At 45.9% G+C, this 26695-nt stretch overlaps 1 long non-coding RNA gene across 1 annotated transcript in view; it reads right to left on the bottom strand.

Moving 5' to 3' along the window:
• Positions 1-26695, bottom strand: part of LOC105086074 (uncharacterized) — a 171656-nt gene that overhangs the window by 319 nt on the left and 144642 nt on the right. The window contains exon 6 of the long non-coding RNA XR_010381043.1: positions 10133-10294. This is a non-coding gene — a long non-coding RNA (uncharacterized LOC105086074). The remainder of the gene's footprint in view (positions 1-10132; positions 10295-26695) is intronic.

Here is a 26695-nt window from a genome sequence, read left to right on the forward strand (position 1 = left end):
ATGTATGCTTTGTCTTTAAACTAGCCTCTTTCATTGTAGCAAGAAGGCTGCCAGCTTTTTATTTCACATCACAGGGAAAGGGAAAAAAATCTCTTCTTACAACCATGGAAAATATCTGATCTTCATTGTGAATCCCAATGGCTTTTGTGCCTATCCCTTAAAGGGTCACTGTGACCACTATGAGGTGGGACCAGTTCCACTCATCAGTCTAGCTGCTCCAAAAAAATGATTGGGTTGGAAGTCTAGGAGGCAACCGCCCAACCATGATGCCCACAGAACCCACACACCTAGACAGCTCAAGATCTGGTCAACTTTCAATGAGCTCTTGGTTTCCTCACGCTCTTGGAAAAGAGGATCCACATGGAAGTCTTTGAACTTAATACCTAGCAAGTCTTGTGCATGAAATGTATTAAGTATTTGTGGGAATGAAAGCACCCAGTTTCTGAATTATTTTAGGTAAGTTTCCAGTTCACCTACATCTTGTGCATGTGTACATGTATACACACACAGACACGCACACCCAGAGCTGATATTCATGCTACTACCTTAAGAAAAAATAATTAGGAAAGAGTCAACATAACATCATATAATGCAATCAAAATAGAAATTTTTACTGGACAATCTGTATTTTAGGATTTTCTGCATTACTTCTTTGATTTGTCTAGATAATGGGTGACCAAACTAGCTAATATTTCATTTTTCCAAAGACTTAAACCTCATCCATATTTTTGTCTCCATTCTTTCCCCAAATATTCCCCTCTTTGAGTTAGCAAAAGAATTGAAGCTTTAAAGAAAGGGTAAAACAAAACTGAGGGTCATTCATTCATTCATTCATTCAACAAATATTCACTGAGAGTCTGCCCTGTGCCAGGCACTGTACTGGACAAAGAGACTACATCAGTAAAGAGAACAAGCACAATAAATAACTAGAATGTGTTAAGTTCCATGAGGAGAAAAAAGCAGGGTATGGAGGCTCAGGAATGGGGGGTTGGGATATAATTTTAAAAGGAGTGGTCAGAGCAGCCTCAATGAACTGTAAGTTGAAAAAGTGAGGGTCATGTGGCATCTGGAGGGAAAGCTCTCCAAGCAGAGGGACCAGCTGGTGCAAAGGCCCTCAGGTAGGAATATGCCTGGTGTGTTCAGTGAACATAAAGGAAACCATGGTGGCTGAAGTGGAATGGGTGAGGCAAGGGGGAGTGGGGCAAATCACAAAGGGGGTGGGAGGTCATAGTAAATGCGGCTTTCACTCTAAGTGGAAGATTTTGAGTAAAAGAGTGCTGTGATCACACATCTCCACAGGAGCCTTTGGTTGATGTGTTCATAACAGGCCATAGGAGGACAAGGATGGAAGCAGGAAGACCACCTAGGAAACCACGGGTGAGGAGGTGACTGTGGCTTGGACCAGTGTGGGAGAAGAGCAGGGGTTAAGAAGTGCGTGGGTCCTGGATCAGTTCTGAAGCCACCAGGATTTGCTGATAGGATGGATGTGGAATGCAAGGGAAAGAGAGGAGACATCCATGATTTCCAAGACTTGGGCCCCAACAACTAGTATAGAGTTGTCATCCACTGAGGTGGGAAGACTCAGAGAAGGCAAGTCTGTGTTAAGCTTAAAAAAGAGGCTATTGAAAGTCAGGGGAGGCACCGGGAAGGCAGCAGGCCATGAAGCTGGCTGGGTAGGGAACAGGCAACGAGCTTCCCTCCATAGCAGTGTTAGCACTGACCATCTTCACAGGCTGTGACTTCTTCTCATGCCCACCAGACACCCTCCCTTGCTCTCTACCCAGCCTCAAAGGCAGTAAAGTAGATCTCGTCTTAGAGACACAGATTTTTAGAACAGAAAGGGCTTAGCAATTACCGTTTTATATCCCTATTTGCCTGTTGTGAGAAATGAGCCTAAATGATAACCTCACCCTTGATTCTCAGAAAACATTGTGGGGTGCTGGACTAGGAAGCGCATGAGTGCTTGACTTGGTTTAGACGGGAAGTTCTCAAACAGGGGTGGTTTTGTCTCCAAAGGTGCACTTGGCAATGCCTGGAGACATCTTTCGCTGTCATGCCGTGGGCGCTCCTGGCATCTAGTGGGTGCAGGCTAGGGATGCTGCTAGACATCGTGCAGCGCACAGGACAGCTCCGCACGAGGGAGCATCGGACTCAAAATGTCAGCAGTGCTGAGGCTGAGAAACTGCTTTACACATATTCTGGGCATTATCGAGAAAAAAACCCCAGGGTTCCAGGGAACAGAATTTGGGGGTGTCAACTCACATTACCAAGCTCTTCCCACCACTTGAAGCCACCTTTACCTCACCTAGTCTTGCTCTGACCCCGAAAACATCTGTCCGGGGCGAATATCCCATGCACTACATGAACGGTTCCTATTCTGACTTAACGCAGAGGTGCGAGGAGAGAGGGGTCCAGTCCTGCAGTCTCTGCCGTCACATCCACCTGGTTTCACTTTACGTGTAGACTTTTGGTTTGGGGAAGCAAGATCGACCTATGGCTTCATGTTTGGAAGAAGTGGGGAGTCCTCTGGCAGACCATGTGCTCCCTGTTTAAGAGTGCTACGGATGAAGATGGCTCCTCCTCTCCCTCCTCCTCTTGGCCCCAAATGGCCCTCCCCATGACTGTCCCTGCCTGTTCAGTTCCGCCTGTGGGTTTTCTCTTATCACTTCCTTCCCTAGCCTGGGATGGGCAGGGGAACCTGGGGCTTAGCCATTCAAAGCCCCGTGTGTGATGGTCAGAAGCCAAGCCTTCGTCTCTACAGGAGGAAAGGTTAGGAGTCTTTAGAGATCTTTTTTCCAACTTACTTTTTCTAGGAAGTTGGTCTCACTTCTGCAGACATGCCCTTCCTTGTCAGCCCAAATGCCCAACTCATCTGTGCAAAGATCCCATTGGCAGCTGTCACAAGCCAAAGCCAGGGCACTGGGGCTCTCACTTGGATACTGAAGAGCCTCTCCCCACATTCCCTGTGGAGAAGAGGGACCACCAAAGCTTCCTGTCCCCTCGTCCCACAGACACACATGACAAGCCTCTACAGTCAGGCTTGGAGCAAGGCTAGGACAGAGGCCGGCATAAAGGAGACAAGACTCTAGAGCAACTCATGGGCCACATGAACTGCACTTGACCCCATTCTCAAGGCCTCTCATTAAATACATGTTCCTAATGAAACCCAAAGCCATGTTCAATGCCCAGCCAGTTCCTCCCAAAGAAACAACAGTCCAGCAACCACAAAATAACTAAAAATGACTCTAGTCTTAACCCTTAACACCACCAGTAGGATAGTAAATTATCAATGCACAGCAAAACCTCATCAGAAACCTCTTTCTTCCTCTCTCTCTCCCAGGCAGCAGCTGCTCCTGGAAATCTCTCTCATGTATCTCCATGCTGCCCCAGCTCCCCTTAACTCAGCCTTCTAGATGCCCTAACTTCAGCCCAGCCCTCCCCTCCCCGATTCAGTTCCTTGTTACCTGATCAGCTCAGCCTCTTCAACTTCTTTCCACATTTCAGCACAAGCTGAAGAGAAGCCAGAAGCTGCTCCAGTAAGCAAACGTCTTCTTGAGAAGAGGCCGTGTGGCGAGGACCGTGGAGAAAGACTGAAAACCTCGCCACCTTATGTATTTCATTTTGCCTCTGATGCAAAGTCACTTCGCCCCCACAGAACAGATGCCACCTGGAATCCTAGAGAGCTGCCCCTTACCTGCCCTGAGGCTTTGCCGTGCACACTGGACCCGGACGTGCTCTTCCAGGGGAACACCTCCAGGCTCAAAGGCTGGCAGTTGTTTTAGGGGAACACCTAGAAATCTTTTCCAGTCCATGATGTGCTGTCTCTTCTGTTAGCCCTCCTTTCTCCGGACTGATTCTAGTCACTTTGGCCTGCTTTCTTTACATATTCATTCATCACCTGGTACAGGGCTAAGTTTGGGGGTGTATTGAGGGCTCCTGGTTGAGCAGAGAAGATAGACATTGAACTAGCAATTTACAAGGGCATCTTATCCAGGAAACTTTCAACAACATATGGGAGGATGTAGCAGGGAAAGCAACCTAGCCTTTGGCAGGGATAGGGGTGGGGGATGGGGGGTATTGTGCAGGTAACCATCCTGCAGAAGCAGGTGGGGGCTGAGACATGTAGGAGAGGAGGAAGCCAGGTAAGGTGGGGGAGAGAGTTTCTGGAAGAGAGAGAGCTCTCTTCCAGGACAGAGAGAGGGAGACACACACAGAGCGAGGCTAATGTGCTCCGGGCTTGCTCAAGAAACTGGAAAAAGACCATTTGGTTGGTTGGTTGGTGGCAAAGGGGCAGAAGAGAAGAGAAGGCTGGAAATCAGGGGCCAGATTGCACAGGGCTTGTTGAGGACATTGCTCTCAATCCAGAACAAATTGGAAACTCTGGCCGAGTTTTAAGCAGGGGAAGGACATGGTCAGACCTGTCTCTCCCACCTGGAGACAGTGGGGCAAGCTTTTGGTCCTCCCTGGGCTGGCTGTGGGGGGTGAGACACTAGCTGTAGATTCAGACTGGCCCAGGCTCAGAAGCCCCTGCTCTGCCCTCACTGGCAGAGTGGCCAGGTGAGGGGGGAGCTAGGTGACCCTTGCCTGGCCCTGGCCAGGTCCTACGCCCTTCTCCATCCTGCGGCGCATGTAACCCTTTGCTCCACACTGGAGTCTCTACCATGGCAGTGGGGCAGGGGTGGGGAGTGAGCAGGAGGCCAGTAGAGGAGAGAAACCTGGGACAGATGTGAAAAGTACTGGCCAAAAAATAAAAGAGAGAGAGAGAGAATTTGACTCAGAGGAAATGTTCCTGGAAGGAGACAAAGCTGCCCCAGCTTGCTCTGGAAATTGCTTTGTTTAAAATGCAAAGTGCAGATGTGTTTAGATGACATCTCAGCATCCATCACCCTATGCAAATACCGACCCTGGGGAAGAGGAGCCCCTGTAAGTCACTCGGATCCCCTAATCGAGTGAGTCTGGCGATGGCAGGCTGAGGGGGCAGCACCAGGGCGGGTGACAGCTCACCACCCAGGAGAGAGGCTTGATAAGGGGTGGTGGGGGAGGGAGCCCAGCCTTGGGTGGGGGAGTCAATGGACCCATATTTGTGTCCAGGGGTTTAGGGATGAGCTTAGCCACCTGCCCAGCCCACCCCCCACCCCAGGCTAGCTGCTCTTGGATGGGGATGCAGGATGTGGGATGATGCTGACTGAAGAACAGCGCTTTAAACAAGGAGCTCCCAGGCTCCAGGACAGTGAATTAAATCCTTCTTGGGGAGCAGGCAGGATGTCCCTTGCCTGAACACTCTGCCCAAGGAAAACTGGGGAAATGGAATACCTGGTGGGGCTTTTAAACTCAAGCCCACCATCTGATATCTCAACCAATCATCAACCCATGGTCTCTCATGTGGTGTTTCAGACTCAGCTGGTAAGCCTTCAGTGACAAAAACTTATCATCCTGGTAGGGATTTCCAGATGAAATCCAAGATGCTCAGTTAAATCTGAATTTCAAATAAGGAATAATTTTTTTAGTATGAGCATGTCCCAAATACTGCATGAGATTTTTATTGTTTGTCTGAAATTTGAATTTAACTGGGTGTCCTGTATTTTTACTCATAAATCTGGCCATCTTACATCCTGGAAAATCCATTCCATTTTTGCACACATCTAATCACTAAGTCAGGGGTTGACCCACCTCTGCCTTCTTTTCATTTCTATCCATCCCATCCCCATCCTGGTTCTGCCTTCTGGGCCACATGCAACACTTTTGCTTCTTTCCCTTTATCTCTCACAAGTTCCCACCACCAACAGACATCTTACATTCCTGACCCCATCTTAGCCTCTGCCTGCGGTCCTCAACCTCAGGGAAAACTGCTCAGCCTGGCTGTTAGCTCCACTCCAAACACACATTCTTTGATACTCATTCCTCTACTCAACAAGTATTCGTTGAGTTCCCTCTACGTGCCTGACACATGAGTAGACACTGAGGATGCAGGAGTAAACAAGACAAGTGTTGTCTCAGCTTCCCTGGGGCTTTCATACTTGCTGGATTGAACAGACTTTTTAAAAAGAAGCAGCAGCAGCTAATAAAGTATGACAGGTGTGAAGGCAAGAAAGGAATAAAGGAGCTGAGATGGAGAATTATGAGTTGGGGAGGAAAGCTACTTTAAATAAGAATATTGGGGAGGGTCACTTTAAAGAGGTGACATTTAGGCCAAGTTCAGAAAGATGAGAAAATGTTGACCATGCAGAGTGGTTGGCAGTATGTTCTAAATAGCAAAAATATCATGTGCAAAGGCCCTGGGGTGAGACTGAATTGCAGCAGGGGACTTTAATGTTAGACAACTCTTTCATTTATCAGAATTTTAATTTTCTATTTTAATTTATGTTTTTATCTATCCTCAGTTGGATATTCCAACTTCTAGTATTCTTAAGGTCCCAAGCCAGTCTCATTCTTTAGCAGGTGACCTTGCCTTCTGATTCACTAAGAAGATGGAGCCCACACACCAGTTTCTTCTTTCCTTTGTTCTTGAAATAAATGTGTTCTGACTTCCCTCCACAGCCAGCCCTTCCCCCTGTCTTAAGCTGGCCTTCCAGCCCCTTTGGGGCCTTTGCTTCATCAATTATTTTCTCTCTCTTGTACTTTCAACCTTGTGCATTCCACTGGCTTCATCTCTTTCACCTTCAAACCAGCTCAAATTTGATAGCTCCTCTTCCAGCTATGACTTTCATCTCTTTCTTTGTATTCTCAGCAACTTCTTTTCTGAAGATATTGATGTCTTCATTGTTTCCTTCCCCACTCACTCTTTACCCATGCATTCTATCTTCTGCCATCTCCCACCCAACAGTCTCTGCTCTTTGAAAGGCCATGAGTACTGCCTTTCTCAGGCTTTCCAAATGTGTGGTTCTTCTCCCTCACTCTGCACATACCTGTGCTCATAGTTATTTCCCTGCCTGAATGCAAGGTTCTTGAAGTCACAGACTTGTCTCACTTATGTTTTATCATCCAAAGCCCCAAGCACATCACTTTGCCCAGAGAGGTCGCTCGGTACATACTTATGAGATGAATTCAACTAAGGTGTCTCTTGGGCTTTGGGGAACCAATGTGAGAGCGTTTCCTCTGGGGTAAATGCAAGAGGGCTCCCCTCAGTGGCAGAATGGGGAGGTTGGATTGGAGGAAGGGGTAGGGAGAGAGTGAGAAAGAAGGGGGAACAGGCAGAGGGTGCCAGCTTTTACAAGAGGATGATAAATGATAACAGTGCTGGGAACAAAACCAAACATCGTTCATGCTGTCAGAGCAATGAAGCCAGCACATTCCAAGACGCTGGCACCAGGCAGTGCCTTGCTGTCGGAAGAGGCATAGGCTCTCAGTCCCCTTCTGCTTGGAGTCAACAGCCCAATTCATCTTCCTTGGGGTGTCTTCTGAAACTGGGGGCGATGGGTATCCTGGGGTTCGTGAGAGGGAGGGAAGTTGACCTGAGCCAGCTGTCCTCCACAATGTCCCCTTCCTGGGCAGCAGTCGTCTCACGTGACTCTACTGGTCCCTTCCATGTCTGGGGTCAACCAAATGGTGCTGGCTTCCATGTGTGTTGTGGGGCATTTGTCCCATCATCTTTTATGGAGCACTAAATATTAAACTAAAGATGCTCCAAGAATAAGCAAACTGAAACACACCTGCTGGGGGTGGTGAGACGATCCGAGACTTAACTGTCGCATATTTTCTTCCTTTGTTCACTTTGTGAAGTGGAAGAAGCCCTACTCTGAATCAGGGAGACTGCCTGGATCTGGGGCTCAGCTTTGCCATGGAAAAGTTATATAACCCCTCTGGGTCTAACTTGTTGGGCTGAGTAAAGGAACTCTAAGCTACCTTCTGATTTTCTTATTGTTATTCCTTATGCAACTCAGCAATGGGCATCTGCGGTTTTCTCAACCCTTTCTCTCTTTATGACAGCACCCCACGTCACCATTTTTTCCCCACATGGTCCTGGCGAGGCTGTCAACCATACTGCCCTCCCCAGCAAGGGGTGGGGCCAGGAGCTGAGCTCGGCCAATCAGACTCTGGGGCAGGGTCCTGTGATGGCAGTCCTTAAGGTCTTTGAAGGCAGGGTCCCTGGCTTATTCACTTTTATACCTCCAGAACCCAGCCCAGTGATGGACTGAGAATAGGCCCTCAGCAAATATTTGACAACGGAGTAGCTGATGGCCACAGGCTGGGAAGTTCAGGACAAATGTGCTTGGAACCATGGAGCCTCTTAAATTCATTAACGCTCTTCATATTTAAGTATTTCTAACTTCCCACCCACTTGGCACAGTCCCTGGGCCCCCTGTGGTTGGGTGGGGACCATCTGATTATTCTGATCAATGAGTCATAAGCAGAATTACCAGGTGTTACTTTTAGGCTGAAGCATTTAATGACAGAGCTCTCTTTCCTTCTACTTTGAAAAGCTGCAATGATCCAGATGGTGGCTTCTCCATCAATCAGAATCCTAAAGTGACAACAACACTGAGCAGAGCCCCCTGCTGACCAGTGAGTAACACGTAGGATAAATGAGAATAAGCCTTTATTATAGTGAACTTCTGACTTTTTTTTTTAACCAGTATAACCTGTCACAACTAACACACTGATGAGGGCTCAAAGTACTTAATCTAAACTATATTCTATCCTTCTGTCCTCATTCTGGTCCAGTTCACTGCCCATTCTGAGTTCAATCTAACCAGCCTCCTCTCTCCAGAAATAAAAAGGAAGGAAGGAAGGGAAGAAGGAAGGGAGGAAGGAAGGAAAGCCATCATACCATTAACCAGGAATCCAGCTGAACGGCTGCTAGGGAGACATGGCCTCGAGAACTCTGAAGTCCATGGTGAGTTCACCGCCATGAAGATAGATCAGCCCACCTCAGACAGCAAAGGGAGAGCTGGGGAATTTTCCTCCCTTCTATGTAGCCAGTTATTTGGGGATCCTTAAAACTCAAGCTAAATCCGACCCTAGTCCCATTCCTAACTCATATGTACCCTGAGATACCCTTATAAGTATGTCTACACATCTTAAGAAGGGAGGGGACCACAATTCACACAATATCACACCCATGTGCCTTCCACAGCCGATGTCCATACCACTCACAGCTCACAAAATGTCCCTCTGCTAGTCCCCACCCCTCATCTGCCAAGGTCTGTCTGGTTTTTAACACACTGAGCCAACGTGCTTCGTCAGACGTCAATCCCGTCAGTCATGCATGTCAGGAGTTATGGCTGGGCACCAGCTGACCCAGGTTGCATCTTGTTCTAGCTTCTGAGTCCTGGGGTCCTGATGTGGGGCCCTGTGTCTTCCTGGCAGAGGGGTACATACACCATATAAAACCATATGTGTTCCAGGCCTTCTCTCATACCCATTACTCTTCATTAAGCCTAATTAGAATGCCAATGAATAATCATATTATTCTAATGCACCATGTAATGATTAAGAACGATGGTGATTTCCACTTCTCTTCCTCTCTCTTCTCCACCTCCTTTTCCTCACCTCCTGGAGAACAGCTGCATGTTTGCTTCTTTATGACTTTTTGCTTGATTTTATTTCTTCCACTGGAGATTGGGAGAATGTTGCTAGGTAATGATGATGATGGTCATTCCATTCTGGCATTTTTTTAATTTAATTTTTTGGGGGTAATTAGGTTATTTATTTCTTTATTTTAATGGAGGTACCCGGGATTGAACCCAGGACCTCATGCATGCTATGCACACACTCTGCCACTGAGCTATTTCCTCCCCCCATTCTGGCATTTGTGTCACTGGGTTCTCAGTGCCAGTCACAGAACATGGCATCAAATGTTGCTGATGCGGATGGGGACAGGACAGAGGATAAGAGTAGCCTCATGGGGTGTACACATGGAGGGGTGCTCTCCTGGAATTTGCTCACTTAGTTTTCAAGGCAACTGTGTAGGGTAAATGATATTATAACCATCATGAAAGGACTATCTAAGCTAGGGAACATCAGACCTGCAAGGTGGGTATAGAGGGCAAAACAGAGGAAAGAAAAGGGAGGAGAGGGGAGCTGGACAACTCTTCCCCAAACCCTCCCCCATAGCATCACACACACACAGGACATCGCCGTGTGCAGAAAGCTCTTCCTCCCAAGCCGTGATCACTTGTCTGCACAGACTTACCCAGACTCGCTGGTGTGTGGACGAGGTACACTCCTGAGACCTGGGAGTTTGTAGCTCCATCTCCTTAAACAAATAGCCTTCTGTCTTCAAAATGTCCATCCTAAATCCAGCCTTGAAACAGAAGGATCTTGGATAGTCCACTGTCAATCTCAGATGCATCTCCTTGGTGTAGGGTAAAAAATATGGATTCTGGAATCAGAAGGATCTGAGCAAGTCTCTTAGCCTCTTTAAGCATCAGTTTTCCCATATATAAATTGGGAATTATCACGTTTACGTCATCAGAATGACAGTCCTTATACAGTACTTAGCACATAGTAGGCACTTAATAAAATATTAGATGAAGGTAAACTGAGTCTTTATACATATGAAAATGTATTACTTTAAATCGTTTTCAAAATTTGTTGTTGCTGCTAATGGAGGCACTGGGGATTGAACCCAGGACCTCGTGCATGCTAAGCACATGCTCTACCACTGAGCTACACCCCTACCTCCTCAATCTTAAAAGGCAGTTTCACTGGGTATAGATCTTAGGTTGACATATTGAAGAGAATATCATCACTGTCTTCCATCTGGGCCAGGAGATTTCTAATTTGGGAGTCTTTAAATTACAAATTTAATTTGTTCAAAAGTTACAGTGTAATTCGAATTCCATACTGGGTGAGGTGTGGTAGTTGGTGTTTTTTTCAGGAATGAGTTCATTTCATTTAAGTTGTCAAATGTATGTGTGTGGAGTTGTTTGCAGTATCTTACTTTTAAAAAAGTAAAATTTTTACTTTTTTACTTTTAAAAAATGTATCTGCAGCGTCTATAGTGATAGCCCTTGTTTCATTTCTGATATTGGTAAGTTGCATTTTTCTTTTTTTCTTTGTCGGTTTTGTTAGAGGTTTGTCAATTTTATTGGTATTTTTGAATACTCAGCTCTTTTTCCCCATTGATTTAAAATTTTTTTCCTGTTTTTAATTTCACTGATTTTGTTCTTGTTTTCTTCCTTCTGCTTGCTTTATTTTGATCCTATTTTTCTAAAGTCTTGAGGTGGGAGCTTAGATTATTGATTTAAGACTTTTTGTCTTTCCTTATATAAGCATTTAATGCTATAAATTTCCCTCTCAGCGTGGCTTTAGCTACAAAACCATAAGTTTTAATATGCAGTACTTTGATTTCATTCAGTTTGATTTATTTTTCCTTAATTTCCCTTGAGACTTTCCTTTTTGACCCATGGATTATACGGAAATGTAATGTTCCCTTTCCAAATAGTTGGAGATTTTTTCATTATATTTCTGCTATTGATTTATATATAAACTCTATGTGATGGTACCTGGAGGTCGGGCTTTGGGGAGGTCATTGGGTCATGAACAAGATTAGGACCACTGTAAGAAAAAGCTAGAGAGCTAGCTAGCTCTCTCTTCCTTGTGAGGGTAAAAGAAGTCAGCTGTCTGCAACCCAGAGGAGGGTTCTCATTAGAACCCAAACATGCTGGCACCCTGATCTTGGACTTCCAGCCTCCAGAACAGAAATAAATTTCTATCGTTTAGGCTGCCAAGTTTATGGTATTTTGTCATAGTAGCTTGAGCTAAGACAGTTGAGTCATGTCATTTTTATCCACTCTCTTTTAAGTAGCATCGTTGAGCAATTTACATTTAATGTAATTATTGATATGCTAGAGTTTTGTTTTCTGTGTGTTCTCCCTGTGTTTTGTTTCTCTGTTTTCTTTTTCCTGATTTCCTCTGGATTCTTTGAATATTTTTTAGAATTTAATTTTTATTCATCTATAATTTTTTTGAATCTATCTCTGTGTGGCTTTGTTAATGGTCCCTGTATGTATTACATTAGATATACAAGTCACAGTCTATTGGTATCATCTTTTTATCAGTTCAAATAAAAGTATAGAAACTTTACCTCCCTATATGTTCCTTTACCCTTCTCTATTTATTATATAATTGTCTTAAATATTTCTCCTACACACATTTAGAGCCACATCAGACAGTGTTATAATTTTTGCTTCAACTGTCAAATGTAATTTAGAAAACCTGAGAGGAGAAGGAAAGTCTGTTGTATTTACCCACATTTCTGCTTACTATACTCTATCTTTTTTCCTTTTGTTTCAAAGTCCCTTCTTTTATTCTTTCTGTTTAAAGAATTTCCCTTAGCCATTCTTTTAAGCTTAGATCTAATGGCAAAAACTTATCTCAGTTTTCCTTCATCTTGGAATGTCTTGATTTCCTCCTTTATTTCTGAAGGATATTTTTGCTGGATATAGGGTTTTTGGTTGATGCTGCTTTTCCTTGTGCACTTGAAAATTGTTGTGCCCTTTCCCTCTGGTCCCATGGTTTCTAATGAGAAACTTGCTGCTATTTAAACTATTTCTCCTCTATAAGTAAGGTATCTTTCCTCTTGTTGCTTTTAAGATTTTTTTCTTTGTTTTTAGTCTTTAAAGTTTGACTCTTGTGTGCTAATGTGGATTTCTTTAGATTCCTCCTGTTTGGGATTTGCTCAACTTTTGAATCTATAGATTTATGTCTCTTGCCAAATTTGGAGAGTTTTCAGCATTATTTCTTTGAGTACTTTTCAACCACACCCCCCTCTTGTTCCAAAACTCTGATGACACAAATATTAGCTCTTTTGTTAGAGTCCAAAGATTATTGAGACTGTTCGTTTTTCAAGTCTATTGTTCTATTTTCAAGTTTACTGATTCTTTCCTCTGCCCTCTCCATTCTGCTACTGAACCAATCTTATTGAATTTTTTTTTATTTTGGTTATTGTACTTTTCAGTTCTAAAATGTCCACTTTGTTTTTCTTTATATTTTCTATTACTTGGCTGAGGCTGTTTTTTCCTTTCATTTGTTCCAAGCATGTTTGTTGCTTATTGAAGCATTTTAATGATAGCTGTTTTAAAATCTTTGTCAGCTAATTCTAACATCCCTGTCGCTTGATATTGGCATCTATTGATTGTCTTTTTCTTTTTAGTTTGAGATATTCCTAATTATCATTTTTCATTGAAATCTGGTATTTATATTATGAAACTCTGGGTCTTATTTAAACCTCTTTTAGCTAGTTTTTTTCCTGACACCAGCTGGGCAGGGGAAGAGGGGTTGCAGCCTTGAACTGCCAGGTAGGGGTAGAAGGCAGGGCTTCTTATTGCTCCTGGATGGAGGTGGAGGTGGGAGCCCTGGCTCCTCATTAGGTGTCCCTGACACCCCCTGGCTGGGAAGAGTAGGAGTGCCTCATTACTGCTCTCCACGTGGCCTCCGCTGACACCACAGAGGGAGGGACCTCATTACCGACTGATGGGGATAAAATTCCCAGCTCCCTCCCTACATGGCCTCTCTGACACTACTCTGGTGGAGAGGGCGGGGTGCCTCATCACAGCCCAGCACGGATGGAAGTCCAGGCTTCACACTTGGCCACTGCTGCTGTGAGAGGGGGTGTGGCCCCAGGTTTTCCTGTTAGATTTGGTTAGAGCAGAGTTGCTGTCATCTAAAAGTTTCCTGGCTTGCTAGGCTTCCCTTTCCTAATCCTTGGGATGGGGAGAGCAGGCTTTGGTTTGATTGTAAAAATCTGTGCTTATTGGTGTTTCTAGGTTGCCAGCTTCTTCAGCTTCCATTCTGGGGGATATGAGGCAAAAAGAAAACACAGAGAACTCACCATCATTTTGTTCCTTGGGCCTCGACACCCCTGGCTGGTCTGCTGTCTTCACTCTACCTTTCAGAGTCTTTTTATGATTGTTTTATAAGCAATGTCCAGGGTTTCTAGTTATACTTAGTGGAAACAATAGGGGAATGTATGTCTATTTCATCTTCCCAGAAGCAGAAATCCTACTGTATGACTTTTAAAATTAGAAAAAACAATGACTATATATGGTTTTGTGTGTGTCTCGGCGGCGGGGCGGGGAGAGGCGGGGGAGCGTTAAGATACAGCCACATCAAGGCTCACTGTCAGCCTTTTGATCTCATGCCAGGCACTGTACTGGCACTATAGGGACAGAAGAAAATAAGGCACAATTCCAGCCTCAAGAAGCTCACACTGGAGAGGTGAAGCGAGCACACAGGTAAATAAGCACAACACCTGTTACACGTGCTGTGATGGAAATAGGCCCAAGTAAGGAGATCTGTCAGCGCCCCCAGAGGCCTGGCTTCCTGGAGGAGGAGATGCTTGAGCTGAGTCCATGGGAGCTCCTGGCCCGTCCCTAGGAAAGGTCCTTTCTTGGCAGGTCAGGGCGGGGACATAAAGCTGTGGGAGTGGGGGACAGATGAGGTGGCTATAGCAAAACAGTTTAGAGCAGCACTTTATGTGCATGTGACTCACCAGGATATCCTGTTACAATGCAGATTCTGATTCAGTAAGTCTGAGGTAGGATCCAAGAGTCTGCATTTCTAACAAGCTCCCAAGTGATGCCCGTGGAGCTACTAGTCCGTGGACCACACTTTGAGTAACAAGAGAACAGTATGGACTTTGGAGTTAGACAGTGTTCAAATACCAGCTCTGGTACCAACCAACTAGGCAAGTCACTTAATCCTCGTCAGTTTCTGCATTTGCAAAATGAAGAAAGACATCAATAGTTCCTGCCCAATTGAGTTATAGTGAGGACGGCAGAGGCAAGGTATGAATAGCGCCTAGCACATCATGAGCACACAGTGAAGTGGAGAGAACCAGGCTCATTTCTCTGCTGCTTCCCAACGGCCCCGGGCTCTGATCACTGGTGCATGATGCTGCAGGGACTATATGGGCCTGGTGATGGCACATGCAGGGTTAACGTTCGGGCTCTTGCCCAGAGACAAATGTTTTGTGTTGAGGAGTTGCTGCTGGGAAGGAAAAGGAGGGGGGAAAGAAGGCCCCTTTTTTATTATTCTGAGGTGCATTTTAATTTGCACAAGCGACGTTGTATCTGTGATGGATGACACAGAGGGAAAAATTACAGCCCAGGAAGCCCAGCAAAGGGGGAAAAAAATAAAAGAGATCTAGCCAGGATTAAAAACAGCCCATTGTGATGCTGCATCCTGATCAGGGCCTGGGGGCTGGGGCGGTCGGGGAGGGGTGCCCAGGAAGGAAGGTGCCAGGCAGAGCAAACTGAGAATTTGTGGGAATTTGGCTTTCCTTGCCTCCAGCTACCCCTTGCTGCTTCTGATTCTCTGCCCCGTGGCATTGCCACCATCTCTGGGTCTGTTTGGGGGAAGCTCTTTGATCACTTCTCCCATTAACAAAACACAGGAATCTTGGTGCTCCCTCTTTCCCCAGGGCTTTGTACATCATGGCAACCCAGACAAGGACAGAACAGGAGCAGCCAAGAGTTAGGGATCTAAATGAGGCAGCTCATGTCCTGATTGCTCCTAAGTGAATTACAGAAGGGAGTTACAGACATACTTCTCTTTGGCTACTGTTAGCCTTAGTTCAGAGCATGGGTTCTGGAATGGGATTCACAGACCTGAGTTTGAAGCCTGACTTTTCTGCTTAAGAGCTGTGTGACCTTGGGCAAGTTACTTAACCTCTCTGTGCTTCTGTTTCTTTAACTCTAGAATAGAGATAAAACAGTACCTATCTCATGAAGACTATTGTGAAGATGAAATAAAATAGTGAGATTCTTCTTCTGCCCTGGAAAAACATTGGCCCAGCGAGTTTCAGTGGCATGAGTAGAGTTAGGAAGGGTAGTGATCCTAGCAATAAAACTGGCTGCCCCAGTGCAGACAGCAACCTCCATGCTCATCTTCAAGACTCTCGGGAAGGAGACCTCAAAATATGCCTGATCCAACAGCTAACCTATGTCTCTCCTCAACCCAGGGAGTTTCCTCTCCACAAGTTCTTGCAGGTTGGAAAGCATCTGGCCATTGTCTTCTGTCTAATGTCCCGAGCTGAACTCAGGGAGTCTGCCTGCCCACTTCTTTTTTAGGAGTGAAATTTAAGCAAATCTAAAACTTCTCCATGTAAGACACCAGCTCCACAGCCCAGTATCTCAGCCACAGCTGGGCAGGAAAATAGCGGTGATGTTTTTGGCAGTCAGCTCACCAAATGTGGATGGTGCAGGAATAGGAACCCCTGAGAAGTCATAAGGAACCCTCGTAGGACACCCCTCTTGCAAATAGCAGCTCTCTTCCAGAGCTAGGCACCCCTCACATCCTCACTCGCTTATCAGTAATCCAAATAGCTAACATTTGTTAAATATTTCCTATGTGCCAGTTTTAAGCAGTCTTTATATCTAGATCATGCTGTGTGTTATTTTTCTCTTAGGGAGGTGTGTCTGTACTCTGAATACCAACCTGGGAGTGTTGATTTGAGCTCTTCGGGCGGTATGGTTTAGGGTGAAGCACAATTTGTTAGCACGGGTGTCCAGAGAGTACAGAAGTTACCAAGAAAGAGCCTGCTTTCTGGGACACGTGCGATCTTTGCCTTGTGCGTATATAAGAGGGCAAAGAGGGCAAAAATGTTCAATCAAGTGACTATAAAGTCAACTGAATGCTTTTAGAGACTCTGAGACCTTTGTTCTCCTGTCTCCCTAGTGACTGGGTTCCCATTATTATTTTATGGTGTTCATTTGAGTCTTCATCTGCACTTGGCTCCTGGGAACCCCATGCTTCCCTCTCTGACACAGCCCCGATGTGGGGTCTGGATTTGGGGGAAGGCTTTAGGACCACAGGAAAGAGTCTTAAAGGAATGTGCTCTGAGTTGCTGGCAAAAAGTCCCACAAGCAAGCACTCTCCTGCTAGTGTCTTTTGCCACCTGTCGGACAGCACTGGGGGAATCGATTGGAGTTAGATAAGCCAGGTGAGTCTTGCTGTGCTGTGTGACCTCTTTGAGCCTCAGTTTTCTGTTGTACAAAGTGGGATAATACTTACCCTTCCTGCCTCACAGATTATTAAAAGATCTCAACAATGATCGTTATTAGTTGTGGTCCTATCAGCTTATGTCTAACTAGCCATAGAGGATGACTTCTTGTGGGGTATCAATGCTAGGTGAGGTCCCTCTTCTCAAGAATCTCTCCCTTGTGAACATCTGTGAGGAGCCTGAAATTCTACCATTCGTGATGCACTTGTTTGGAGCTATCATCCTCCTTTATTAGTATGAATCCTTTGGGAATGGTGATATCTTCAGTTTTAACAGGTTATCCCTTAGAAAAATGGTTCTTAATTTTTCTAGAATTAAGACCAGACCTTGTTTGAGAGTCCGATGAAATCTACAGATGTTCTGTCCAGAAACAAGCACAAATTGGGGGTGGCAGTGGGGTCAGAAATCAGCTTCCTTGCCTTGTCCATTCTGTCAGGAGCTTGGCTGCTGTGGACATCTGCTCTTTATGCCTGCTCTGCATGCCCATCCCCTGCTTTTGGTAACTGCCTCTTACTTCCCCTTGGGGACCATATACAACAATGAACTGCCCATTTTCCCAAACACACAGGTGATTTCTCACTGTGAGCACTTGCCGGGGCTCTCTCTGTCCACAGAAGCATGCTCAGCCCACATACATGGAGCAGGTAGGATGCGCTGGGGATTTAATGTCCCTGGAAGCTATCCTCAACCAAAGATAAGCTGTACACTGGTGGGGAAATGCCCCACTTTCCTGAAGATTCTGTAACGAAGTGCCACAAACTAGTGGCTTCTACAGTCTCCCGGGGTGGGGGTGGGGGCCTCCGTGGAGTCAAGCTCCAGTTGCCTATAATGTAACCTGCTCATTAACACAATTCTATTGTTTCTTCCCTCCCTTGCCTCCCTACCCCGTGCCCCTAATGATACTTTCTGGGACCACCTCCCATTTAAAACAACATTCAAACCTTGTCTCAGGGTCTTTTTGGGGGAATCCAGCCAAAGACGCCACATTTTCACCATCCTTCATTCATGCACTTTGCGTGGAGCCGATCCTACCTGCTGCCCTGAGGTGGGCACCTGACCAAGCTGTGCCACTGAGGGCCATCCCTGGGGCTTTGGCTAAAAGCACAGGGAAAGAGGCCCAGTCTTTTTCACTGGGGTCCCTGGCCACAAAGACCAGGAAGGCCTGGAGCTACCAGAGTGGCCTCACCACCAAGTAGAGAAAGACCAAGGGCAAGAAGATGGGGAGAGGACAGGAGGGACGATTCCTGATGCCCTGATGTCATCTAGGTCCCAGCTCCACGTGAAACCACACCTACCCATGGGCCATTCCACGACACGAGCCAGCAAAGCCCTTAGTTTGTTACAACTTCCTGCCTCTCATTGGAGCCAGATATCCCCACCCCAGCAGAGGCAATGTTCTCCATAGGACACTGGAGAGTTTCTTGCGCTGTCTCACAGGGTCTGCTACTTCCAAGGTGGTGAGGGCACAAAAACCGTGACAGCTTAGCAGCCCCCTGCAGAGAGCGGCACACCCTCCCTCACCTCCCAACAGCACATCTCCAGTCAGGACAGGGCCGGGCCCACCTCCCTAGATTAGGATCCTGTGGCCCTGGGCTTGCTGCCCCCCGGACCGGTCTCCCCCAAGTGGGTCACCAGCCTGGAGAACACGCTCGCTAAAGTTCAGGGCAACTCCCCAACTCTGCAGGCCTTGCAGGGGGAGCTCTATGGAGCAGCGGGCCCGCAGACTAGGGCACTGGGCCTGGCTAGTTTGGGGCTAACCTGTGGGGTGTCTGCATTGGGTGTCTCTCCCTCAGCCTTAACTCTCCTTTCCACTAGTGTCTGAAGATAAAGCACTCAGCACAGTGCCCGGCACACCAGGCTTTTCTAAGTGGTCTCTATTACTGCTACTATCACTAGAGCACTGCTACTACTGTCATTTTTTCCCCTGCCCCTCTTTGGGTCTGGTCTTCAGCATCCGTACTTGGATTTTGGCAGCAACATCTTCCTGAATTTATCTTGTCACCCATATTCCCTCCTCTTCATATCCAAACTCTGTACCGGGGGAGCCTCTGTCCCTCCCTGACCGGGTCCTCCTCTTCCTTTCTAAAACTTGTTTCCTCATCCACCTTTCCCTGAACATACTGTCCCAGCATCCCTTTTTGGAGCTATTCTGCCTGCCTGGATTCTCTCTCACATCTTCCTGTCAAAATTCTGCCAGTTCTCCCAGATTAAGTCAATGATCTTCCCCTGTGTTAGTCAGGTTGGCCTCAGTAACAAATAGCCCCCAGATCTAAGTGACATGTGGGTGCATAGGAAAGGGTCCTTGCTCATGCACATCACATATGCACCATGGAGGCTGGTAGTCTCTGCTCCATGTCCTCCTTACAGGAGACACTGGCTGCGAGGCTCCACCATCTAGAAGGTAGCCATTGGGTGTTGCCCACTCCATCCAGGTGGTGAGTGGAAGCCATACAACATGGTCTTTCCCATGACTGGTTCAGGGACAAGGCTGGGCTAACAAGAGCCAATAAGATGTGAGGAGAGGCTCGTGTGGGGCTCACTGGAAAGGACTTCTTCAGTCTCACTAGAGAGCTACAAGACACAGCTTCCCAGTGGGCATCATATTCATTTCCTGAGATCTCTGTAACAAATGACCACAAACCGGTGGCTTCAAAGAATATAAATGTCTTCTCTTACAGTTCAGAGGCCAGAGGACTGAAATCAGGGCATTGGCAGGATTGGAAGTCTCTAGGGGAGAATCCTTCCTGGCCTCTTCCAGCTTCTGGTGGCTCCAGGTGTCTTGGCTTGCAGCTATGTAAATCCATTCTGTCTTCACATGGCCTTCTCCTCCATGCCTATGTCCTCTTCTGTCTGTTACAAGGACATTTGTCATTGGATTTAGGACTCAGTAAGCCAATGCAGAATGATCTCATCTGAAGATCCTTAACTTAATTACATTTCAAAAGACCCTTTTCCAAATAAGATCATATTCACATATTCCAGGGTATGGACATGTCTTTGGAGGAGCCACCATTCCCCCCACTACAGCAATCTTAAGGAAACCAGCCTGAGAGGGCAGAGCTAACAAATGGCAAAGAACCCAAGCCAGAGCCCTGATCACTCTGTGCCTGAAGCTAACCTTACTTCTCTACTCCCTACATGTGAGATGGGTTTCTTTGTCATTCAAGGCAGATTTCCTATTACTTGCACCCCTTCCAGCTTTGACCGCCTGTGTGTGTCCCCGTCCCTCAGGGATCTTGCTAGACATTCTCCTGGACTCAGATTTCTCCTGCCAGTTCTCCAGGTCTTGGGCCCCTGCTACATAGCACATACTGTTTCCCAGGAATAATTCTGTCCTTTTCATATTGCTCAGGTTTCCCACCCTCCCCTGTCTGTGTCACTCTGGCTGAATTATACATGCAGATTTAATCGATCAGCCATTAACCTCACCTTCATGGAGACCATCAATGTGATCAGGCACCTGCTTTTGCTCAACTCACCTCTGCCAGCAGCCGCCCAGGCCCGGCCCCTCGCCCCTCCAGCTTGTGACTCCCATTCATCACACCTTTGTTTACAGCCTTTCAACCGAGCCCCATCCCTGAGACAGTCCCTGTCCATGCCAATTTAAATTAATTTTCCCAGTCAGATTTCATGAGACACTGAATCAAAAGCTTTTCTAAAAATCAGAAAGCACTAAATCTTCAGTGGACCCTCTTCCCACTAACATTACAAATTAGTTAGAATAAAAAAGTGTTATGGTTTCCCGGCATGACTTCTGCATAAACCTGCCAGCTCAGTTTATGGCTCAGGCCTCTGTTGCCCTCCAGCTGCTTACTGGATATTCTGCTCATAAAATTTATCGTAAATTTTTAATCATAAAATTTGTTCTATGGCTTGCCTACAAACGGAACTTATGGCTTCCCTGGGGGGAAGTTGCTGGAATCAGTTTTCTTCCTGTTTTTCAAGCCCATTCCCCTGTTTTTCCTCTCTATGCCATCTCCTGTGGTTCCCCCTCACTTTTTGAAAGTCGATGTCAAGAGTTCCTGAAGTTCATTAGCTAATTCTGGCCAGACCTTTCAGTTTGCATGCCATAGGACCCCCTGATTTATGTATCTCTCCAGCATTTAATTTGTCTAAGTGACCCTTTACCTGTTTTTTATTATGACTTACTAATTGCACCCATTTCCTAACTTTATTTTTCTTATTAAAGACAGGTTTTAATCGGTGGTTCATTTCTCAGCCACTTAAAGACCCTGATTAATTTCACTCACCTCCCAGTCATTCAGGAATGGAGCACCTCGCTTGCTAATACTTCTTTGTGCCTGACCTGCCAGGTCTGGACTTGTACTTGAGTGGCAAGTAGCTGCCTGGGTATAGGCACTGGGTCTGGTTCAGATTCTGCCTCCAACCACTTCTCGGTTGCCTGATATTACTTTAACTCCCTGTGCCCAGTTTCCTCATCTATAAAAGGAGGACAATGAAACCGACTCTAAACCCTCACGATGGGACTCAGTGAGACTGCGCAAGCCCACGAGGTCCTGGCACTTAGTGAGCAGTTAGTAAACACCAACTATGCTTTGTAAATACTAACTACGCTTTTGGGGGAAGCTCTTTTCCATCCAAATAGCCTCATCTAATTCATTCTTTTCTGAGCAACCTCTGAGTTTCTAGCATTCAGCCAGGTTGAAGAGGGGACGACTAGAGCTGAATATTATTACCTGGTTTCCAATGCCAGGTTCTTTTCTTGACAGCACACCACCTCCCAGCCCGTTAGTTCCAAGCCCTAAAGCTGAGGAGAATTTCAGGGCAAAGAGACAACTTAAAACTCCTGAGCCCGTGGGAACCCACCCACTCTCTCAGTCAGGGGCACTGAGCTGGGGTGCAGTCTTGAGTCCTCTGACTCCCTAACCCAGAGCTTCTCAACCTTTATGGGCTGCACTGTAGAATCATCTGGAGATCTTAAAAAACATCCCAATGCCTAGGTCTTGGCCCAGGCCCAGGCCCATTAAATCAGAATCTGGTGTAGGACCCAGGCATTGTTATTTCTTGCTTTTTTTTTTTAAAGTGAAATATAATTGATGTACAATATTACATAAGTTACAGGTATATGTACAATATAGTGAGTCACAATTTTTAAAGGTTATGCTCCAATCATAGTAATAAAATATTGGCTCTATTCCCTGTGTTGTACAATATATTCTTGTAGCTTATTTTATACATAATAGTTTGTACCTTTTAATCCCCTACCCCTACATTGTCCCTTCCCACTTCCCTCTCCCCACTGGTAACCACTACTTTATTCTCTATGTCTGTGAGTCTGTTTCTTTTTTGTTATATTCACCAGTTTGTCGTATTTTTTAGATTCCACATACAAGTGATATCATACAGAATTTGTCTTTCTCTGCCTGACATTTCACTTAGCATGATAATCTCCAAGTCCATGCATGTTGCTGCAAATGGCAAAATTTCATTCCTTTTATGGCTAAGTAGTATTCCACTGTATATATACCACAGCTTCTTTATCCAGTCATCTGTTGATGACACTTAGGTTGCTTCCATATATTGGCAAATGTGAATAATGCTGCTATGAACATTGGGGTGCATGTGTCTTTTCAAATTAGTGTTCTTGTTTTTTTTGGATATATACCCAGGAGGGGAGTTGCCGGGTCATGTGGTAGTGCTATTTTTAATTTTTTGAAAAACTTCCACACTGTTTTCCACAGTGACTGTACCAATTTACATTCCCACCAAGAGTGTACGAGGGTTCCCTTTTCTCCACATTCTCACCAACGTTTGTTATTTGTGTCATTTTTGATGATAGCTATACCAGTGGATGGGAAGTAGTACCTCATTGTGGTTATGATTAACATCTCCTTGACGATTAGCGACACTGAGCCTCTTTTCATGCACCTGTTGGCCATCCGCATTTCCCCTTTGGAAAAATGTCTGTTCAGTTCTGGTCATCTTTTAATCTGGTTGTTGTTTGCTTTTTTGATGTTGACTTGTATGAACTACTTATATATGTCGGATATTAACCCCTTATCAGTCATATCATTTGCAAATACCTTCTCCCAGTCAGTAGGCTGTCTTCTTGTTTTGTCAGTGGTTTCCTTTGCTGTGCAAAAGTTTTTAAGCTTGATTGGGTCCTGTATGTTTATTTTTGCTTTTGTTTCCTTTACTTTAGGAGACAGATTCAAAAAAATATTGCTACAGTTTATGTCAAAAGGTGCTCTGCCTATGTTTTCCACTAGGAGTTTTGTGGTTTCCAGTCTTACATTTAGGCCTTTAATCCATTTTTAGTTTATGTTTGTATATGATGTTAGAGAATGTTATGAATGATTAAAAGAAAAAACAAGACCCATACATATGCTGCTGACATTGTTAGTTCTTAAAGCTTCTCAGGTAATGTCAATGTGCCGCCGCAGTTGAAAATCTATTCACTTACACCAGTGCTTCTCAAGCTTTGGAGTAAATCAGAGTCACCTGGAGGGCCTGTTAAACCTCAAATCGCTGGGTCCACCCTGGGTTTCCAATTCAGTAGTTCTGGGATGGGGCTGGAGGAATACATATCTAATGAGTTCCAAGATGCTGCTCCTGCTGGACCACACTTTGAGACTCGCTGCTCTGGACCATCTCACTCAAGTCTCACCCAATCATGCAGATGCTCCTGGGTGCCCGACACACTGCATGTCTCCCTTCTGTGTCACCCTTCCCTTATGAGAGCCCTCCCCCCAGAGCTCTGTCCAGACCCCATTCACATGGGAAGAGAAAACTTTAATAAAACAGGAGACATGAGGAAATTCGACCTCAGATAAACAGGGCTGATTATGAAATGAAAGGGCAAGGGGCAGAAGAGTTAATTAACTTGAATGTCTGTGTCACTTATTTAACATATCCCTTCAATAGTAAGAGGTGATTTTCATCCTGTGACCAGCAGCTTTGGTCTTAATAGATGGAGCAGCCAAGGGATACAGGCCACTTTGGAGAAACCTGCTCTCCATCAGATCTGCCACTTCTGACTGTGGGATTGTGGGCAGGTTGCTGACGGCTCAGTTTCCCACTTGGAAAACAGAGGGTTATAACAATACTTGCTTCCAGTAAAGCTGTGAGGATTAGACGAAGTAACGTTTGAAAGTGCCTATTCGATAAATGATAGCTATTATGATTACTGTTATTACCACTACATTATTATTTTTATTATTCTTGGCTTTGCTGCTGTCAGTGCCCCTTAGGTAAAGATTTTCAGCAGTGAGATATGCTTACAGTTTAGTGGAGAGAACCTTTCTTTCATCTGATTAGCAGGAGTGCTTCGGCTGGGGAACAACAGCTGCTGTGTTTACCAGGGAAGCTCGGGGCCAGGTTCTGCGACATTCTGACAATCACCGTTAGCCTGTTTTCTGGTGTAAGTCTCTCTCCCTTCTTTACCCACCTTGGTCTCATTCATTATCGTGAGCTAATTCTGTCTCCCCACTGGCTTCTCAGATCCCCCCAAAGGAGCCTTGCCATTCTTCTGTGTCTGACTGGATGCCCACACAGTCATGTTTGGTGGTGGCTGGATGTGAGAGGTCTGAATGAATATGAAAGACCTAAAATCCTACGGAGCAATGAGTGATTTAAAAGCACTAAATTATTAAATGCATAGAAAACATGAGGCGTCTGGGTCTCACTGGCCTCATCTGTGAGGTAGAATCAAGTCTATTTTAACTAGCACTAGGGGAGAAAGGGACGGTCAATATTGAAGAGAAAAGAACACAGGTAGTCCTGAGTTCACATTCCAGTTTGATCTACTGGGTTTACCAGTTCCTTCCTTCCTTCCTTTTTACTAACTAAGCTTTGAGGTCCTCAGGTGTAACGTGAAATTAATGACGCGTCCACTGTGGGCTCCTGTGAGACTAGAGGTATGACATGTGTCGGTACACCTGGTGTAGTGTCTTTCCCCTTGGCTGTTAGGTTAACTCCTGACTTCACCCTGCCTTGCCAGGATTTGGACCCAGCAACACTACAGCTTCTGCAGAGCCAGGCCTGGGGAAGGCAAGTTCAAGAAGACACCCAGTTTGCAGCATTTAAGGAGGCCCCGAGTCTCAGGGTTGTACAAGTGCAGGGTCAGCCCTTGAGAGTCAGTGTCTCCATAAAAACTGCTCCCTAGAACCCTAGTCCCCACCGGGGCTTCTAGGCAACTTTTTATCTGTCCATAACCCATACACAATTGTATTTAAATGGTCAGCATGAAAGTGGCTTAGCATCCACTGTGGGGTTCTCAAACCTCCTGGAATCTGTAGCTTTCAAATCCAATCAAAACAGACAGCAAAGTGGTGATACAAGGCCCGTATGTAAAAGCCCAGAGGTGATGGGGCTGGATCCCTGAGTGGCTGCAGGAGGAAGCAGGCTGAGCTTCCCTGTCCCACCCCAGAAGAGCTGAGCACCTTTCACAATCCATCCCGTACCCTTGACTTCCTGATTCAGTCTCTGACGGGGGGCTGCAATGGGCAGGGAAGCTCGTGGAGGTCCTCACTTCTCTGACTTCTGTGTCGTGTCCCCTCGTCAACCATCACACTGCATATCTGAGTGTCCAGGAGGAAGTGATGCTTTAACCAATGTGTAGTAGGTGTGCCGCGGGTGCTGCTTGCTATAAAGTTAAGTTCATTGGCATAGCAGCTAAGCATTTGTTTTCATAATATTTGGGAAAATGTAACTGTCACTTCAAGCACACGAGTTCAGGAGTTTTTGCTTAGGGCAAAGTTAAGTCCCGAAATCAATTTCAAGTTGATTTTAAGGAAATACGGCACATATGCTACTGCAATACGACAACAACTGTGAAAGTGATGCAACAGCGATGACAGTTTGGGAGACACAGCTTTGGGTGATTCAGTGTCAGGAGCAGAAGTGAGGCTGGAAGGCAGGGCTGCTTCCCAAGGGATTTTTAGCGCCCTGCAGAGACTCACCATCTCTGGGTATCAAACACTGCCAGCAGCCCATAAATATCACGATAAATATTTACAGCAACCATTGTGATCATGCTGGGTACCGGTAGAGTGTAAAACTCTCTTCTTAGGGACAGTTCAGAGCCCTTTCCAACAGGTTGTCAGAACCCTAGACTCAAACTCCACCCAGGTCTGCAGACCAGGAAGCAGGCTGAGGATGGACGCCTTGGGGTGGGGGCAGGCAGCAAGTTCAAGAGGGCTGAGACCTGCGCCCTTCTTACCTCCTCCGCAGGCTTTCCCAGTGCTGATACTACTTGCCCCTCCCCTTTCCAAGGGACCGCTGCAGAGGGCCAGGTTGGCAGGGGCCAGGGTGTGGGGAGGGGCTTGTGCAAGTAAGAGATGACAGACAGAGAGAAAGAGGAGAGAGCAAGAGAACGGAAGGGGGGAGGGGAGAGACTGGAGGAGACAGAAGAAAGGAAAAGTGGGGGAAAAAAGGCATTTGTAAAATTAAAAAGCAGGGCCCCATCAGATGGTGTTGGGCAAGGAAAGCGTGTTACAGGCAGCAGTAATTGGTAATCGGAGCTGATGTGGAGAGGGGATGATTTATGGGAGCATGCAGACAGGGGTGGAATAATTTTTGGAGCAGAACGGGGAACTTACTGAACGCCTGAAACTCAGCTACTTATCCACTCGTTCTTGTGATGAATTAGCCCTTGTTTAAAGTAACCGTGGCTCCATTTTTCATTCTGATTACTACACTTGATATCTTTCTCTCCCTCTGTTTCCCTCTGACCACTGCCCTCTTACCAGGTTCTGGGTACAGAGGCACTGGGTTTGTAAAAACTCATCA

The sequence above is a fragment of the Camelus dromedarius genome, chromosome 5, assembly GCF_036321535.1.
Source record: "Camelus dromedarius isolate mCamDro1 chromosome 5, mCamDro1.pat, whole genome shotgun sequence".
Classification (NCBI taxonomy): domain Eukaryota; kingdom Metazoa; phylum Chordata; class Mammalia; order Artiodactyla; family Camelidae; genus Camelus; species Camelus dromedarius.